Here is a 20,229-nt window from a genome sequence, read left to right as displayed (position 1 = left end):
TCCTAAGGAAATGCAATCCGAAAACAAAAGAAGTGGGTTACAGTACGCTTGTTCGCCCACTGCTTGAATACTGTTCAGCAGTGAGGGATCCGTACCAGATAGGGTTGATAGAAGAGATAGAGAAGATCCAACGGAGAGCAGCGCGCTTCGTTACAGGATCATTTAGTAATCGCGAAAGCGTTACGGAGATGATAGATAAACTCCACTGGAAGACTCAGCAAGACAGACGCGCAGTAGCTCGGTACGGGCTTTTGTTAAAGTTTCGAGAACATACCTTTACCCAAGAGCCAAGCAGTATATTGCGCCCTCCTACGTATATCTCGCGAAGAGACCATGAGGATAAAATCAGAGAGATTGGAGCCCACACAGAAGCATACCGACAATACTTCTTTCATCGAACAATACGAGCCTGGAATAGAAGGGAGAACCAATAGAGGTACTCAGGGAACCCTCCGCCACACACCGTCGGGTGGCTTGCGGAGTATGGATGTAGATGTAGATGTAGATGTAGAGCTGTAGACCAGAGCAAAGAATTGTCGTAAAGTGCAGGTGGCTGCCTTCCATGTTGAGCGTATTGAAAAATGGTACAACAATATGACAAATGTCAGCCAGCCCGGGTAGTCGCCCGGTCTAACACGCTGTTTCCCGAGCGGGAAGGCGTACCGGTCCCCAGCACAAATCCGCCCGGCGGATTAGTGTCGAGGTCCCGTTTGCCAGCCAGCCTGTGGATGGTTTTTAAGGCGGTTTTCCATCTGCTCTTCGAATGCGGGCTGGTTGCACTTATATATAGTGCCTCAGTTACACGAAGTCGGAGACTGCTGCGCAAACACTGTCTTCACATAGGTGTGCACCATGATTACACTACCACGCAAACGTTTGAGGTTACACGTGTCTGGTATGAGACGTTCCCGGGGAGGAGGTGGGGGGTGAGGGGGGTCCACAGGGTGACCAACCGCACAATAACCTTGAGTTCGGTGGGGGGTGGCGGTGGGGTGGGTGGACTGCTGTGGCCTGTTATGGGGTTGTGAACCACCGAGGGCTACGACGGGCCGAGGCCTCTCCGTCGTTTCTAGGTCCCCAGTTCAGTACACAATACAGACAGTCACAAATGTCTCTAGTCGCAGCGGTGATTATGTAGAGAAGTAGCAGGAAGATGTAGCTAACTGTAGCAAATAAGACACATTTGATTTTCACAATGGTTTCCTTTTCGAATAGCCCTCGTAATTTTTGCTCTAAGCGTTTGGGTCGCCGCTTACAGCTAAAGCAAATGCAGAGCGATTCCTAGGAAATTGTTTTATCAGCAGCGGCAGTATCTGGCTGCAAACAAGGCAGCTAGCCGTGGAGGGACTCGCAGAGCGGTAATTCGCGCTCGCCGGGAAGAAATAAAGGCGGACGCCGTGGCCAGGAGGGAGGGACAGCGAATTGAATCCGAGGGCCGGGGAGCCGGCGCTGCCAGCAACAGGGCGCCGTTTTATCGCCCGCGTCCGGAGCACAGAATTTCCATCAGCGTAGAAACCAATATCGGACGAGCAGCGCTGCCCCAGGCAGCCGTAAAAGCCCGCCGCTGGGCCGAAGTGGTCGCGGGTCGAATCCCGCCCGCAGCACTTCTCCAGATTCTCCCACGCCCTGTTGTGGCTACACTCGTTCTGAGTCTCTTGGCCACGAGTTTGTACCAGAAGACACGGCTGTCACTTGCGTGTGTAGTGAACGACGACTCCGGAACGTCTTGTATTACCGTCGCTCTTACTTTTCAAGTCTGATCATTTACTTAGTGCTACCTGACATTGAGATTACATCCGAAGAAAATATGTGTTGTGTGTAATTAGGTTCAAGAGGGAAAATGGGAAAATCGCTGAACTGCATTATTTGTTTTATATTGATTATAAGTAGCTAATTAAAAAATAAGTTTATTATTATTGCTACATTAACTGAATTTTTTTAAAAAACTTATGAACCATTCGTGTGCAACGTTTGTGTAGCAAATATGCTCTCTCTTACATATTCTTTCTCTCGAATGAATTATTTTTAGGCTCTAGGAACTCATAGCGGTATTGAGACATAATGAGAAACATACTCTCCTTCTGAAACTTCCTGGTACATTAAAACTGTGTGCCGGACCGAGACTCAAACTCGGGACTTTTGCCTTTCGCGGGCAAGTGCTCTACCAACTGCGCTAGCAAGAACGACTCACGTCTCGTCCTCACAACTTTACTTCTGCCAGCACCTCGTCTCCTATCTTCCCAACTTAACAGAAGCTCTCCTGCGAACCTTGCAGAACTAGCGCACCTCAAAGGAGGGATATTGCGGAGACATGGCTTAGCCACAGCCTGGGGGATGTTTCCAGAATGAGATTTTCACTCTGCAGCGGACTGTGCGCTGATATGAAACTTCCAGGTAGATTAAAAATGTGTGCCGGTCCGAGACTCAAACTCGGGACCTTTGCCTTTCGCGGGCAAGTGTTCTACCAACTGACCTACCCAAGGATACTCTCCTCATTTTGTTGCGGCTCATTCTGGTTAAATGGAGGAGAAAGAAAAGGAAAAGCAACGTTTTAAATATTCCTGGCAATAGGACATAAGTCCTAATTTCCTTCTTTCCACTGTCTCTGCCCATCTCCTCTTACCCCTTTAATTGTTCATTTCCTCCTCCTTCACACCCTCTTCCTCCTGATCTCCCATAATCTCTGTTAAAAACCTTTTTCTGTCCTTCTATTCCTGCCCCCCTCCCCTCTCTCTCTACGTTTTCCATTCTCCCACCCCCTTCGGATCCTCTATCTGTTCATCATCTTGTACCCCTCCTACTGTCCACCTGTTCCCCCCCCCTCTCTCTCTATCTAACTATCTCTCTCTCTCTCTCTCTCTCTCTCTCTCTCTCTCTCTCTCTCTATCTCTCTCTCTCTCTCTCTTTCTCTCTGTCTCTCTCTCTCTCCCCATCTCCTCCTGCCATCTCCCTCTCATTCTCTCTCCGTCTATAAATGCCTCCCCCTTTCTATCTCCATTTTCTCCTCTCCCTGTTTCCATCACCACCTGTCCCTTCTCTCTGTCCATGTGCTCATTTCCGCTTTCTATGTCCATTTGCTTCCACCCCTCTGTTCATCTTCTCATTCCCCTCCCTCTGACCCTGAGCCTTTTTCATTGTTACGTTCATTACATTAAAGCACCAATGTGTAAAAATTTAACGTATATCTGCCCAGTACTTTATGAAATTTTTGATTATTACGTTCCTCCCTCATACATTTCATATTTACTTATGTACTATATATATTAAAACAGATATATAAAAAGACATCTGTATTCGAATGCAACGATTTAAGTTTAGATGCAATCAGTGAAGAATTATATATTACAAGTGGTGCCCCAGTGAGTATATAAAAACAGGTGCATATTCGAATGCAGATCTGAGCCAAAATTTCAGAGCAATTGGTGAAGAACTTTTGGAGGTTTCAATTTTGAGCAAACAAAGATATACATTTCTATTTACGTAGATTTACTGGATCCTTAAACGAGTTTACCATCTCTCTCAGATGGATTATTTACATCTTTCACTTCAATAACTAAGTGCTGAGATTTGATGAAATTTTCATTTTCTTGCCACTGAGAAGGATGTCTCGTAGGGACTTGATGCGAAATTCAGCTCTGATAAGAATACTCTTACTTGTTTAAAAAGAGCTAGTTATCCGCATTTATGGGGTCTGAACGACTCAGGGTAGAACATTTGAAATATGGTTTTGTTATGAACCTTTCTCGCAATTCAATACGTTCACTATCTACTTTTTTAATCTGCAGACACATTACGTTCACTGATGGCCAAGGTGACAGAACAGAAGCTACGCACTACCAATAACTCTTCATTTTCTCTAAAATCTCAAGAGAGGGATCATAACTGACGACATTATGTTCAGAAAACTTAGAAAGAACACTGAAATTCAAATTTAGTGCTTTGGTTTCGAAAGAGGCATTGAATCATGTCTGGACATAAAGAGTGGTTAGGAAAATAACAGTATTACAAATGTCACTATATTGTTGAGGTGACTGTCCTAACTAATCACGGAACATTAACAGTTTCAAGCAGGAAATTGAAATAAGAACACCGTGAATTCATTGTCCCCGGAAGGGGAAACTTTATTGACACATTCCTGGGGTCAGATACATCACATGATCGCACTGACAGAACCACAGGCACATAGACACAGGCAGCAGAGCATGCACAATGTCGGCACTAGTACAGTGTATATCCACCTTTCGCAGCAATGCAGGCTGCTATTCTCCCATGGAGACGATCGTAGAGATGCTGGATTTAGTCCTGTGGAACGGCTTGCCATGCCATTTCCACCTGGCGCCTCAGTTGGACCAGCGTTCGTGCTGGACGAGCAGACCGCGTGAGACGACGCTTAATCCAGTCCCAAACATGCTCTATGGGGGACAGATCCGGAGATCTTGCTGGCCAGGGTAGTTGACTTACACCTTCTAGAGCACGTTGGGTGGCACGGGATACATGCGGACGTGCATTGTCCTGTTGGAACAGCAAGTTCCCTTGCCGGTCTAGGAATGGTAGAACGATGGGTTCGATGACGGTTTGGATGTACTGTGCACTATTCAGTGTTCCCTCGACGATCACCAGAGGTGTACGGCCAGTGTAGGAGATCGCTCCCCACACCATGATGCCGGGTGTTGGCCCTGTGTGCCTCGGTCGTATGCAGTCCTGATTGTGGCGCTCACCTGCACGGCGCCAAACACGCATACGACCATCATTGGCACCAAGGCAGAAGCGACTCTCATCGCTGAAGACGACACGTCTCCATTCGTCCCTCCATTCACGCCTGTCGCGACACCACTGAAGGCGGGCTGCACGATGTTGGGGCGTGAGCGGAAGACGGCTTAACGGTGTGCGGGACCGTAGCCCAGCTTCATGGAGACGGTTGCGAATGGTCCTCGCCGATACCCCAGGAGCAACAGTGTCCCTAATTTGCTGGGAAGTGGCGGTGCGGTCCCCTACGGCACTGCTTAGGATCCTACGGTCTTGGCGTGCATCCGTGCGTCGCTGCGGTCCGGTCCCAGGTCGACGGGCACGTGCACCTTCCGCCGACCACTGGCGACAGCATCGATGTACTGTGGAAACCTCACGCCCCACGTGTTGAGCAATTCGGCGGTACGTCCACCCGGCCTCCCGCATGCCCACTATACGCCCTCGATCAAAGTTCGTCAACTGCACATACGTCCACGCTGTCGCGGCATGCTACCAGTGTTAAAGACTGCGATGGAGCTCCGTATGACACGGCAAACTGGCTGACACTGACGGCGGCGGTGCACAAATGCTGCGTAGCTAGCGCCATTCGACGGCCAACACCGCGGTTCCTGGTGTGTCCGCTGTGCTGTGCGTGTGATCATTGCTTGTACAGCCCTCTCGCAGTGTCCGGAGCAAGTATGGTGGGTCTGACACACCGGTGTCAATGTGTTCTTTTTTCCATTTCCAGAAGTGTATGTTTGATACTAGTAGATTCCCTCGGACAGAAATGCGCTTTTCGGCAATGCTAGTCACCTTCTTATGTCCTCCTTGCTGCGTCCTTCAAGGGTTATTACGCTACCTAGATAGCAAAATTCTTTAATTTTATCTACTAAGTGATCACCAACCTTGATCTTAAGTTTTTAAGTGGTTTAATTTCTGCTACTTCTTATTACTTTCGTATTTCTTCAATTTAATTTCAATCTGTATTCTGTACTATTTAAACTGCCTCATCATTTCAACAAATCCTGCAATTCACTGTAAGTTTCACTGAGGATAGCAATGTCATCAGCGAAACTTAACATTGATATTCCTCCACCCAGAATTTTAATTTCACTCTTAAACGTTTCTTTTATTTCCATACTTGCTTCTTCGACATATATACTGAACTGCAGGGGTGACAGAGTACATCCCTGAATTACACCCTTTTTAATCCGTGAACTTCGATTTTGATCTTCAATTCTTGTTGCTCCCTCTTGGTTCTTATACATATTGTATATTATCCGCCCTCCCATGTAGATTTCGAACATCTTCCACAATTTTACATCGTCTAACGCTTTATCCAGGCTGACAAATCCTATGAACTTGTCTTGGTATTTCTTCAATCTTTCTTCCATTATCAACCTCAATATCAGAGCTGCCTCTCTGGTGCCTTGCCATTTCCTAAATCCAAACTGATCGTCCTCTAAAAGATCCTCAATTTTCTTTTCCATGCTGGCAATATTGGCTATGAAACTACCTGGCAGATTAAAACTGTGTGCCCGACCGAGACTCGCACTCGGGACTTTTGGCTTTCGCGGGCAAGTGCTCTACCATCTGAGCTACCGAAGCACGTCTCACGCCCGGTCCTCACAGCTTTACTTCTGCCGGTATCTCTGTAAAGTTTGGAAGGTGGGAGACGAGATACTGGCAAAAGTAAAGCTGTGAGTCGTGCTTCGGTAGCGCAGATGGTAGAGCACTTGCCCGCGGAAGGCAAATTCGAGTCTCGGTCGGGCATAGAGTTTTAATCTGCTAGGAAGTTTCATATCAGCGCACACTCCACTGGAGAATGAAAATCTCATTCTGGAAATTTTGGCAATGCTGGACTGTTAGATGTCACATTACACCAGCAGTAAGAAATTAACGTGTCCCATCACATGCATATCACACTCCCCAACCATGAGCCAAGGATGAAACCTGAACCTGTTAGATGGCGAATGAACTGATAAGGTTACGTTTCAAGTACGTTTGTACTAATTAGAACAATACTTCAAACTGAAGTCAGTGGCGACTCTTTTGCATATCCACGTTTGAGGTAAATTTTTGCTTTATCTGTTGTGTATTTTCAACTATATTTGGGCTATTAATTATGTTATTATATCCCATGTATAAGTAGAATATAATTAATGTTACATTTTTTCGGATAACAAGCGCTCACTGTAAAAATGATATATAGCATGAAACAAAAGAAACAACTTCCGAGAAGGCTCTAAATGCCCAAGGGTACCGACCGGCCACATTGTCATCTCCAGACCTCCGGCGTCTCCGGATACAGACAGTGGGGCGTGGGACCAGCACACCCGTTTCCCGGCCGTTGTCAGTTTTTGTGACCGGGCCCGCTACCTGTCAGTCAAGTGGCTCCCTCAATTGAATGCCGTACATTTGCCACGCCAGACATTTGCCACGCCGGACATTTGCCACACTTGCCCCTTCGCCAGGTAGCTTGAGTAGCGATCCCTCAGGTAAGGAACGCCCTTCCTCGTACTACTTCGGTCCACTTTCAAACCACCGTCTCCACATCTTACTCGATACAACCAGTACGTAAGGGACCTTCTTCTTCGACATCTTGGCGAAATACCGAGCTTCTTTTCCGAAATCGAAATATTTATAACTTTTGGGAAACAAAAGCAATACTGACGATTATGTCAGTATGTAATTAGTTCTGCAAAGTATAAATATAGATCCCCCTGTCTGTACGGTAGCTTCCTTTCACGCTTACTGTTTGCGACAGAAACAGTCCATTGCCAGGGGAGCGGCCAGAAAGGGACGATGTAAAGAGAATGCGAATGTAAGAAAATTATTTCTGTTTGATCACTGAATTTGTGCTTACTTTAATTACTACAACTGGATGCAGAAAAGACAATAAGGAAAGAAGAAATGGGAATGGGAATGTTTGAAAAGAAGAACGACATACTCCATATTAATTTACTCTCTAAAATCCGATATGCGGCAAAATATTAGTTCATAAAGCGTAGCGGGACAATGTTCAAAACATGAGTGAAAATAAGTTCACTAAATAGAGATAAGAACATCTACGACTGACATGTCATCTAAAGTCGAAATACGATTTTAAAATGTTAGAAATAAGGAAATTAAGTAATACAGAATGCTATGCTTGTAACATACGTTGCTGTTCTACATTGTTTAGCTCTGGTATTTATAGGGTCACAGAGAAAGCATCCTAGGTTTTGGAGGGAAAATCCGTAATTGTAATGTTCTGCACTACACTAGAAACAAGAAGCACAACTCAAGGAAAAATAATGTAATGTGTGTTCCAGCCCACAAGCGACATTGCAGCAGATAGTTCCTGTGACTTAGTATGGGCAGAGGTTATATTCGACAACCGGAATAAATTAGTAACAGGCTCCTTTTACCGACCCCCAGTCTGAGATTAAACAATTGCTGAACATTTCAAAGAAAACTTGAGTCTCATCACAAATAGGTACGCTACTCATACAATTGCAGTTGGCAGTGACTTCACTCTACCTCCCGTATGTTGACAAAAATACATTTTCAGATCCTATTGTAGATAGAAAACAACTTCCGTAATTTTTCTAAATGCTTTTTTAAAATTATTTTGAACAATTAGTTCACGAGGCCATTCATATTGTAAATAGTTACGAAAGCACACTTGATCTCTCAGCCACAAATGTTTCTGGGTATCACAACGGATACAGGGATTAGTGAAAACACAGTCGAGCGAGGCTCAATTCTGTAACAAGGAAATTCACCAAAACTAAACGCGAAATATATCTATTTATAAATGCAGCTAAAAACTCGCTTGACGTCTTTCTAAGAGACAGTCTCCAATCACTATGTAAGTGAAGAGAGTATGTGGCTTAAGTTCAAAGAAATACTATCAACAGAACTCGAGAAATTCATACCAAATTAATTAATAAGAGACGGAACTGATTCCCCATGGTACACAAAACAGACAGAAAACTGCTGCAGGAGCACTGAAAAAGGCACGTATAATTTAGACGAACGCTAAATCTCCAAGATTGGCGAAGTTTTACTGTGACTCTAAATTTGGTGCGGATTTCAATGCGAGATGCATTTAATACTTTCCACAACGAAAGTCTCTCTAGAAATGTGGCGGAAAATCCAAAGAGATTCTGCTCCTATGTTAAGTAAACCAGCGTAAAGGCTCAGTAAGTGCCTTTACTGTGTGACACAGTTGAGAATTAGGAGGGGGAGACAAGGGACCCACCCCTTCGGAGCAGGTAAAATCGTGGCTAATGTCCGGCATGGCTAACGTTCGGCGTGGCTCATGTCCGGCGTGGCAAATGTCCACACACCCCTCAATTGGCCTCGCAAGGGCTGATTGCACCACACTTGCCAACACCCTCAGGAGACCCATATGGTGACCCACCCAAGCTAGCCAAAAACGACAGCGCTCAGCTTCGGTGATTTGACTGGAACCGCTGTTGCCACTGCGGTAAGGCCTTTGGCTATATGTAGAATGAGTATGTCATTAATATCATGACGATAGATAGAAGAAGAAAATGTACTGCAGAGCCGCTGCCGTTTTATGGGTAAAGCTGTGATGCATGTGGTGGACTACTTCAGCAGCCATGGGTCGCAGGCGAACACAGGGACCTGTTATTTCGATGATAGCAACCAAACTGTTGAATAATTGCGAAATGGCCAGGCTTGCTCAGTGAAACCTGCCAGTGCAGCGGTCATGCAGAGCACAGACAAGGGGATTTCTCCTCTAGCGGGTCTCAGTGGTGTTGACGGGAGCGTGACTACAGGCGGTGCGCTGGCGTAATAGGTGCGCTGCTACCTTGTATAAATAGCTGTTATTTTCGTATTCACGTGCCACACACTGAGCAGCCGGCTGAGTGTTGCAGCCCGCTGATTACACGCCAGCTGACGTCCGCCACCCACTCGACCTTCTTCCTGCGGAGTGGGCGCATGGTACCTGCGCTGCACCGTCTCACTGCTAATTTTCGAGCAGAAAATAAAATATTAATTTTGACAGTAACATCTTTCTGTGTCTCCACCGGCTGGCTATCCCGCTTCAACCTCCTGTCTCCTGCCATTCCTGCGGCACGCTATAGTGCTGAAACAGCTAATTATTGGCGAAGTTTCACTGTGCAGTTATGAAAAAGTGATATCGAAGCATATGCAGAAATCCAAAAGAAAATAATCGATTATAGTTCCTTAAATATTTAACTACATTTATGCTGTTATATCACGCACTGTTACTTGTGTGTTAGCACTGACAACTCTAAGCTAGTAAAGTGAAGGACGCCGGTCACTGCTTCGTCCGTGGTGAGAGCGATGCCTGAAATTTGGAATCCTTGGCACACTCTTGACACTGTGGATCTCGGAATATCGAATTCTCTAAGGATTTCGGGAATGTAATGTCCCATGCGTTTAGCTCCAACTACTATTCCGCGTTCAAAGTCTGTTAATTCCCTTCGTGCGGCCATAATCATGTCATAACCTTTTCACTCGAATAACCTGAGTGCAAATGACAGCTCCGCCATTCCATTTCTATTTTATACCTTGTGTACGTGACACTACCGCCATCTGTATATGTGAATATTGCTGTCCTCACCTCAGTGTATATCCTTAGAGATAACGCCGCACCTAAGAACTGAGAGCAGATATGAGTAGTATGCAACTAAATGGCACTGGCTGTTACATTCTGGTAAAAGGAATCCGAGGTCATAACATTTTGATGACATTCTGTCTGGAAGTATATGTGGGCGTTCTCTTCACTTCAGCTGAGAATCAGTCTACATTTCTAGAAACTTTGGATTTGTTATTAAGTCTACTGAGGTACCATCTAAGTTTAATTTTTTAGGATCGGTTTTTCTTTTCAGAGTGAAACTGATTTCTTTCTGTTTAATGCAGCTTTATGTCAGTCAGACTCTGTATATTTTTCCTTGAGTGATTCATTTGCTTTCTCCATAAGGAGTTCCCTTGTTCATTCAGTTACAATACGTTGCTGTCATCAGAAGAGAGAGTTTTTCCCAGTGATTAACATCAGTAATATACTAATTGAAGAACATCGAGAACACTATTGGTCCTAGTAAGCTAACCTGTGCTTTTCCTATATTAATTCATTTTCGCCTTATCTCACCTACGTCTAGTATTAATTCAAGTTCAGGTGTGAGATAATTTTCTAAATATTTGCACATTGGATATCGGAGGCGAGTCATGGGTACTAGCCCGGTATTTACCTGGTCGTATTTGGTAAACCACCTAAAACCACATCCAGGCTGGCTAGTATATCCAGTCCCTGGCCTTAATCCGCTGAGAGGATCCGACCTGCACCCGGTGCGCCTCTCAGAGTCCCGAAAACGGGTGCATTAACGAGCTCGGCTATCCGTGAGGATGGTTTGGGTCTCATAAATCTCACACAAAAGTGTAGTTTTATTCGAAATTATTGTTGTTTCTGCTCCTTGGAATCAATCTGCTATGACTGTAGCTTGCTTAGTAGAATCATATAATCAGCAGTATCGTGACACTTAGACAAACTGTGATCCGTTTACAAGATTGTATTTCTTCCTATAAATCATTAATCCCTCTTTCATTATTCTACTCTCTTTTACATGACGACGGGAGGAAATTGGTCTGTAGTTTTCTTTGTCATCTGCAGTACATTTATTTAGCAGATGCTCAATTCTTGCTATGGCTGTGAATTTTAACCAACTAATAAATGGAGCCTCATGATTCCTTGTCCGGTGTACCACCAGACTGCTGATTTTGTCTCTTTACCTAATCAGGCTTAGACTTTTGCATTTAAAACTTGGAAATCTTTGCAATTCTGAATTTTTTCTCAAAAACCTTTTGTTACTGATGTACCTCAGAAACTAGTAAATCGAAAATGACGACATATGTGTTACGTTATATCCTGTACTATGGTATCTAAAGTTACTCTTCGCTTATACAGGGCGGTCTTTTGGCTCACAAGCCACGACGACCGAAGTGCGCCAGCGGGAAACATGTCTAAGTTGGGATTCATCTTTATTGAGCTTTAACTTCACAAGAAACCAATCTCCATATTTTTCTTAACAGTTGCAATTTTAGCCCTCATCAGCAATTTTGGTATCGTTTACATTTTTCGTTACATGAAACTTTTAAATTACTTGTAAATTTCGTTACTTCCCTTCAGTGTGAGTTTCCCCAACGCGCCACCCGAGAGAAAGACTTTCTATGTAACTTAACTTTGTAATCTGATCTGCGTTCAGTTCTAAAGTTGATCTAAGACATTCCTAGTACCACTTGCGTAGTCTTCACGAAGAAAATGAAGAGAAAGTTTTCTTGGTACAAATAGTTATATTCATTACAAAATATGTACCTTTCAAATTCATTCACTTTTACTTACCTTGGAACCAATTGTACAAACATTTCTTCAAATCTGATGTTGCTAACTCAGAAAATTTGGTTTTAGACGCCTTCAACTGTTTTTAGAGGTGATAAAAGTCTCTTTCGACGAATGCCTTGTTTTACTAAAGGGAGTACCGGAAATGAGACATTAATACGATGTTACTCTTGGCCCATGAACCATAGACCTTGTCGTTGATGGGGAGGCTTGCGTGCCTTAGTGACACAGATGGCCGTACCGTAGGTGTAACCACAACGTAGGGGTATCTGTTGAGAGGCCAGACAAACGTGTGGTACCTGAAGATCAGCAGCCTTTTCAGTAGTTGCAACACTAACCAAAACGGTCTTGCTGTCCAGGTACTGCGAACGGCTGAAAGCTAGGGGAAACTGCAGCCGTAATTTTTCCCGAGGGCATGCTGCTTTACTGTATGGTTCAATGATGATGGCGTCATCTTGAGTAAAATAGTCTCCCATTCGGATCTCCGGCCGGGGACTACTCAAGAGGACGTCGTTTTCAGGAGAATGAAAACTGGCGTTCTACGGATCGGAGCGTGGAATGTCAGATCCCTTAATCGGGCAGGTAGGTTAGAAAATTTAAAAAGGGAAATGGATAGGTTATAGCTAGATATAGTGGGAATTAGTGAAGTTCGGTGGAAGGAGGAACAAGACTTTTGGTAAGGTGAACACAGGGTTATAAATACAAAACCAAATAGGGTAATGCAGGAGTAGGTTTAATAATGAATAAAAAAGTAGGAATGCGGGGAAGTTACTACAAACAGCGTAGTGAACGCATTATTGTGGCCAAGATAGATACGAAGCCCATGCCTACCATAGTAGTACAAGTTTATATGCCAACTAGCTCTGCAGATAATGAAGAAATTAATGAAATGTATGATGAGATAAAAGAAATTATTCAGGCAGTGAAGGGAGACGAAAATTTAATACTCATGGGTGAATGGTCATGGGTAGGAAAAGGGAGAAAGGTTCAAATGTTTGAAATGGCTCTGAGCACTATGGGATTTAACAGCTCAGGTCATCAGTCCCCTAGAACTTAGAACTCCTTAAACCTAACTAACCTAAGGACATCACACAATCCATGCCCAAGGCAGGATTCGAACCTGCGACCGTATCGGTCTGAAGCGCCTAGAACCGCTCGGCCACTACGGCCGGCAGGGAGAGAGGGAAACATAGTGGGTGAATATGGATTGGGGGAGAGAAATGGAAGAAACCGTCTGGTAGAATTTTGCACAGAGCATAACTTAATCATATCTAACACTTGTTTCAAGAGTCATAAAAGAAGGTTGTATACATGGAAGAATCCTGGAGATACTAGAAGGCATCAGATAGATTATATAACGGTAAGGCAGAGATTTAGGAACCAGGTTTTAAGTTGTAAGATATTTCCAGGGGCAGATATGGATTCTGACAACAATCTATTGGTTATGAAGTGCAGATTAAAACTGAAGAAACTGCAAAAAGGTGGGAATTTAAGGAGATGGGACATGAATAAACTGACTAAACCAGAGGTTGTACAGAGTTTCAGAGAGAGCATAAGGGAACAAATGACAGGAATGGGGGAAAGAAATATAATAGAAGAAGAAAAATGGGGATGAAGTAGTGAAGGCAGCAGAGGATCAAGTAGGTAAAAAGAAGAGGGCTAGTAGAAATCCTTGGGTGACAGAAGAAAGGCTGAATTTAATTGATGAAAGGATAAAATATAAAAATGCAACAAATGAAGCAGGCTAAAATGAGACCGACAGGAAGTGCAAAATGGCTAAGCAGGGATGGCTAGAGGACAAATGTAAGGATGTAGAGGCCTACAGGAAAATTAAAGGGACCTTTGGAGAAAAGAGAGCCACTTGTATGAAGATCACGAGCTCAGATGGAAACCGAGTTCTTAGCAAAGAAGGGAAAGCAGAAAGGTGGAAGGAGTATATAGAGGATCTATACAAGGGCGATGTACTTGAGGACAATATTATGAAAATGGAAGAGGATGTACATGAAGATGAAATGGGAGATACGATATTGGGTGAAGAGTTTGACAGGGCACTGAAAGACCTGAGTCGAAACAAGGTCCCGAGAGTAGACAACATTCCATTGGAACTACTGACGGCCTTTGGAGAGCCCGTCCTGACAAATCTCTATCATCTGGTGAGCAAGCTGTATGAGGCAGGCGAAATACCCTCAGACTTCCAGAAGAATATAATAATTCCAATCCCAAAGGAAGCAGGTGTTGACAGATGTGAAAATTACCGAACTATCAGTTTGATAAGTCACAGCTGCAAAATACTAATGCGAATCCTTTACATACGAATGGAAAAACTAGTAGAAGTCGACCTCGGGGAAGATCAGTTTGGATTCCGTAGAAGTGTTCGAACACGTGAGGCAATACTGACCCTACGACTTATCTTAGAAAATAGATTAAGGAAAGGCAAACCTACACTTCTAGCATTTGTAGACTTAGAGAAAGATTGTGTCAATGTTGACTGGAATACTCTCCTTCAAATTCTGAAGGTAGCAGGGGTAAAATACAGGGAGCAAAAGTTTATTTACAATTTGTACAGAAACCAGATGGCAGTTATAAGAGTCGAGAGGCATTAAAGGGAAGCAGCGGTTGGGAAGGGAGTGCGACAGGGTTTTAACCTGTCCCCAATGTTATTCAATGTGTATATTGAGCAAACAGTGAAGGAAACAAAAGAAAAATTCTGAGTAGGTACTAAAATCCATGGAGAAGAAATAAAAACTTTGAGTTTCACCGATGACATTGTAATTCTGTCAGAGACAGCAAAGGACTTGGAAGAGCAGTTGAACGGAATGGAAATTGTCTGCAAAGGAGGATATAAGATGAACATCAGTAAAAGCAAAACGAGGATAATGGAATGTGGTGAAATGAAGTCGGGTGATGCTGAGGGAATTAGATTAGGAAATGAGATACATAAAGTAGTAAAGAAGTTTTGCTATTTGGGGAGAAAAATAACTGATGATGGTCGAAGTAGAGTGGATATAAAATGTAGACTGGCAATGGCAGGGAAAGCGTTTCTGAAGAAGAGAAATTTGTTAACTTCGAGTATAGATTTAAGTGTCAGGAAGTCGTTTCCGAAAGTATTTGTATGGTGTGTAGCCACGTGTGGAAGTGAAACATGGACGATAAATAGTTTGGACAAGAAGAGAATAGAAGCTTTCGAAATATGGTGCTATAGAAGAATGCTGAAGATTAAATGGGTAGATCACATAACTAATGAGGAGATATTGAATAGGATTGGGGAAAAGAGAAGTTTTTGGCTCAACTTGACAAGAGGAAGAGACCGGTTGGTACGACATGTTCTGAGGCATCGATGGATCACAAATTTAGTACTGGAGGGCAGCGTGGAAGGTAAAAGCCGTAGAGGTAGACCAAGAGATGAATACACTAAGCAGATTCAGAAGGATGTAGGTTGCAGTAGGTATTGGGAGATGAAGAAGCTTGAACAGGCTAGAGTAATATGGAGAGCTGCATCAAACCAGTTTAAGGACTGAAGACCACAGCAACAGCAAATAGTCAATCAACTCACAGCTGTGTTACAGCTGCCATTTCCTTGGTAATGAACGATGCTTCGTTTTCATCAATGCGTCATAGCAAAAGAATTGTTGTACATATTGTATGATTGACTGTTCTTCAATTCTCGAAACCAGTGACAGCGACATCTCCAGTGTCACCAAAGAAAGATGAGCTTCGAGAATGAAACACTGTGGTTGATCTCCGTTTGTGTTGGAGCAACCAAAAAGTTTATTCCTGTTGTACTGCAGCGAATCAAGCATTAGTCCATGGGCACTAGGATTGACACGGCTTCTGTGAATGCTACACCTACATCCTCGACGCGCCGAACATTAGCTGACCGAACATTAGCTGACAGGAGAAGCAGATTAATTCCGTCCGGGACGTAGCGTATGTCGTCCCAGTATAAAAATAAAAAAGCTCAGTACCATTATTTACTGCAAGAGATAGTTTATTTTACCATTAAACCTTTGAATTTCATTTTAAAATGTTACAAACACTTTCGTTGTTATATTATGTGTTTTTGTGTCAAACACTGAACACGTTTTGCTATTTTTCTTTAGTTCCGTACTATTAACACATATATCGACATATCAAATACTTTATTCTCTTTGCATAAAACGTCAAGGGGTAACAGACCACATTACGGAGAACAATCTTTCTTAGAGACAAAACGTTAGCTGAGCCTACCCAGACGAGGAGATTTCACCGACCTACCACGGTCGACTAACCAGGTTTTCTGCATACTATCTATAACAGTAACTTGATAGAGTGATTTTTTACATTAAAACTCTAAGAATGAGTGTTTCTAAGCGGAGAAAGGTGTTTTAGAAAAGAATCGGGAATTTTAATTTTGGTGGGCCTACATCCGTTTACACGGGACAGATGAATCGCCTGTGAGTAATACAAAGCATGCGCACGGCACAGAGTGCATAAACTCTGCTGCCTGCAAGGTGCATAATCAATACAAAAGAACACCCAGTATCGCTGGGAAATGTCAGAGAACATTTTGACTCAGCGAAAAGTTGTTGCTCAGGAGATGATCTATTACTCACAGACGCTTGATGCAAAGACGTTGAAACATCTTGTATTAAACTGGGGTTTCTTGAAACATTCACATTTTTCTTTACATTGGACGGGCTACGTCTAGGATCGGACTCGTGTGTGTCTCATCTTAACTGACTCTCAGCATACGGGAAATCCATAGTTACTATTACACTGACTGCACCAATCTAAATCCGCTGGAATATTTATTTATCTCTCGTGTCAGAAACAAACTAAAACATGGCATTACGTTATTACATACGTTATGGTTTATACATTATAAAACGTCACAGAATAATATACACATAGGTTATATTAAAAACATTGATTATTTAACTGTACAATGGATGCCTAAGAATTAGCAACGTCCAGCGCACTAGGTGTAACGTTTACAAGATCTTGCATAATGCACACGGTTGGAGGTAATGTGCATTGTAGCATATGTGATGATGTTCGCACGGCAGCTCTACAGTCACACTTGAAGGAGTCCACCTGCAAGCCCCACCTTTACAGGTTGTTCTTCGATCTCGTGACACAGGAACGTAAGTGATTAAGTGATTTCATTGAGGACAATTTCTCTTTGTGGCCTGGGTAAAGAGCTACTTGTGGAATCAGTCACTCCTGCAAATGCTGGCATCTAGCCTGCTATATCTTCTCCCAGTGTTGGTGTGGAGTGTCAGCGAGTGCTTCTGTGCTGCGAAGAAAACTCTTTCTAGACAGATATCTTTCTCTGCCAGCTGATGGCCACATACTGGGTGGGCTTTGGATGTTAATGCCTTTTTCATTTCATTTTGTGCTGCTGTATCCCGTCGGATGACCGGCGTGGCTATGGGAGATAAGCAGTGCAGTTTTTCTTCGGGTTTGGCACTCAGACAACCCGTGATGGCACGGCATGTCTCGTTCGGAGCAAACATCAACTTTCTTGGTATGTGTGGATGTGCATCATACTGGGCAGTCGTACTCACCTGCTGAGTAGATTAAGGCTAATGCAAATATTCGCACTGTATTTGGCTGTGCTCCCCATGTTGTTCCTGTCAGCTTCCTAGCAAAATTGTTCCTTGCAGCCACTTTTTGATTTGTTTTAAGCAGTGCTCCTTGTATGTGAGAGCACGGTCTAGAATGACCCCGAGAATATTTTAATGTCTTGCAATATTCTAGAGATTTTCCTTCCCAATCTACCTGTAAGGTTCTGCTAGCCTGTTTGTTTCTGAAGTGGAAAGCGCAGGTTTGGGTTTCATATGGATTTGGTTTCAGCTGATTGCCTTTGTAACAGACACACATTTTCTTTCAAAACATCAGTGAGCTTCTACTCCACACTCTCAATGCTATATCCTTGAGCTGTGATTACACGGTCAACTGCATATATAAAGCTTCGTGTTCCTTCTGGCAACGGCTGGTCGTTAGTGCATATATCAGAGTGGGTGCCACCACACTGCCCTGTGGCAACCCGTTTTTCTGCTGCCTCCATCTGCTTTTTTGTCCTTGATTTTCCATAAAATATCTTCGAATATACAATAGACTTATAATCATATACGTTAGTTGGTATTCCTTGGTGATGTTATATAACTTCAGCAATAAGAGTCTATGGTTGACAGTGTCGTAGGCTGCTGAGATGTCTATAAACCCAGCTCCAGCGATTTGCCACCTTTCGAAGCCGTCCTCTATATGCTGTGTCAACTTCAACACATGTGCTGCGCAGCTCTTCCCTTGTCTGTAACCTGCTTGTTCGGTGATCAGTGGCGGGTGTCAGACTCGCAGGTCTCCAAGTGCAGATCATAAACAAGGAACATAATAATGTCATTAGTTAAATAATCGATGGGTATGCCAGTCACAATACACGAATTGCGTTTTGCCAATCTAGGCCTTATCAAGACGTGTATTCAGGAACTCGTAATGTGTGCGAGCTCCGTGCCTCAGCGAGGTAGGCCCCCGCCCGCTTCTGGCAGCTACAAGATTCCACTATTCGTCTTCTTATTGATTTTGTGTTTTCTCAGTCGAATTTTTGCAGAATTTTCTAACATCGACAGTCACGAGTTTGTCTAGGTCTTCGGTCCAAGAGTATGGAATCAATTGACGACAGGTCTTTAAAACAGCTAAAGAAATATTCATGCGAAGTCGAAGATAGTGCTGTCTTCGAAATTCCCAGTGATGTTGCTGTCCCAGGATACGCAATCTGCCCATACATATCAAACAAGATGTACTCATCGTCCATGTTTCCTGAAAAATAGTCAATTTTTGTCGACTTGTGCTAAATTTATTACTGACCACAGAATGATAGTTCTGCAGACGAACGGTAAACAGTCTTCTCTCAAAGTTACTGGTTACCATAAGTCAAGTAAATGAGTTAGTGGCGTACGTTTTTGAGCTGGGCTTTTTGGAAAATCGAAAAAAATTTTATCATGCGAAGAGTTTCATTTTTTTCTACAGTGTGTGTTTTCTTTATTTACATCTAAGTGCGAACAAACTACTAGACCAAATTACGAGATATGCTGTTTTGTCAGTAACAAATTGTCATTTTATAAAACCATAGTAATGTCACGTCTCAATAGCGCTATCTGCGTAGCGTGTAAGAAGTTAAAAGGCTGCTTTGAACCTGTCAGTAAAACTTTTGCGGGAAGGCGATTAGAAGATTTACACAAAATGGTTCAAATGGCTCTGAGCACTATGGGACTCAACTGCTGCGGTCATCGGTCCCCTAGAACTTAGAACTACTTAAACCTAAATAACCTAAGGACATCACACACATACATGCCCGAGGCAGCATTCGAACCTGCGACCGTAGCATCGTAATTCTTGACTGTACCGAAACCTGGTGAGGCATTCCCTGCCAGACTGTAAAATTCCCTCAGCCACATGTCACACGAGACTTTGGCAGACGCAGATGTAGAAGTGCTTGTATATATGTTTTGATTCATGAGTCTGGACCAATATTTTGCATTTAGCTATTGTGTGAAAACCATGTGTTTCAACCTCAAGCACTTCTCCCCTCAAATCAAACTACTCCGCAGCGCTTTGCAAATCACTGTATTCCAAACGATGTCCAATAGGATGGGCCTCTTAGCACGCCGTCAGATGGGCTTTCACGGCGCATAAAGTTTCGTCTGCAACGCAGCGGGGAGAACCTCGTAGAAGTTTCCAAAGAGTTTACTCAAAAGAGTTCTCGCGCCCGCTTTCACACCGTAGGCAAGAATGCGAGTGAAATACCGGCAAGAAACTAGGGTATTGCAAACTTTGAATGTTATGACAAGCACAGCAGACGTTGCAAAATATCCCAGTTTTGCGAGTTGCGCGTAGTTTTAGTGGCCGTAAGCGAGGCGAGCGCATAGCCAGGGTACAAAGGTGGCGCAGGCCCGTCGTAAAAAGAAGATACACACCGTTCACTTTTTTGCAGGAATATGGCCGCTCGTTTCACCCCCAGCAGAAACACATGCGCAGACTGTGCGGACATTAACTCCCAGTACCTACTTTACTGCCGCTCTTAGGTTAACGAGCGCCCTTTTTTTTTTACGTAACAGCACCCACGAAATATTACTGATGTCATCCTGCGA

The sequence above is a fragment of the Schistocerca gregaria genome, chromosome 4 (genome assembly GCF_023897955.1).
Source record: "Schistocerca gregaria isolate iqSchGreg1 chromosome 4, iqSchGreg1.2, whole genome shotgun sequence".
NCBI lineage: Eukaryota > Metazoa > Arthropoda > Insecta > Orthoptera > Acrididae > Schistocerca > Schistocerca gregaria.
This window is presented reverse-complemented; position numbering follows the sequence as displayed.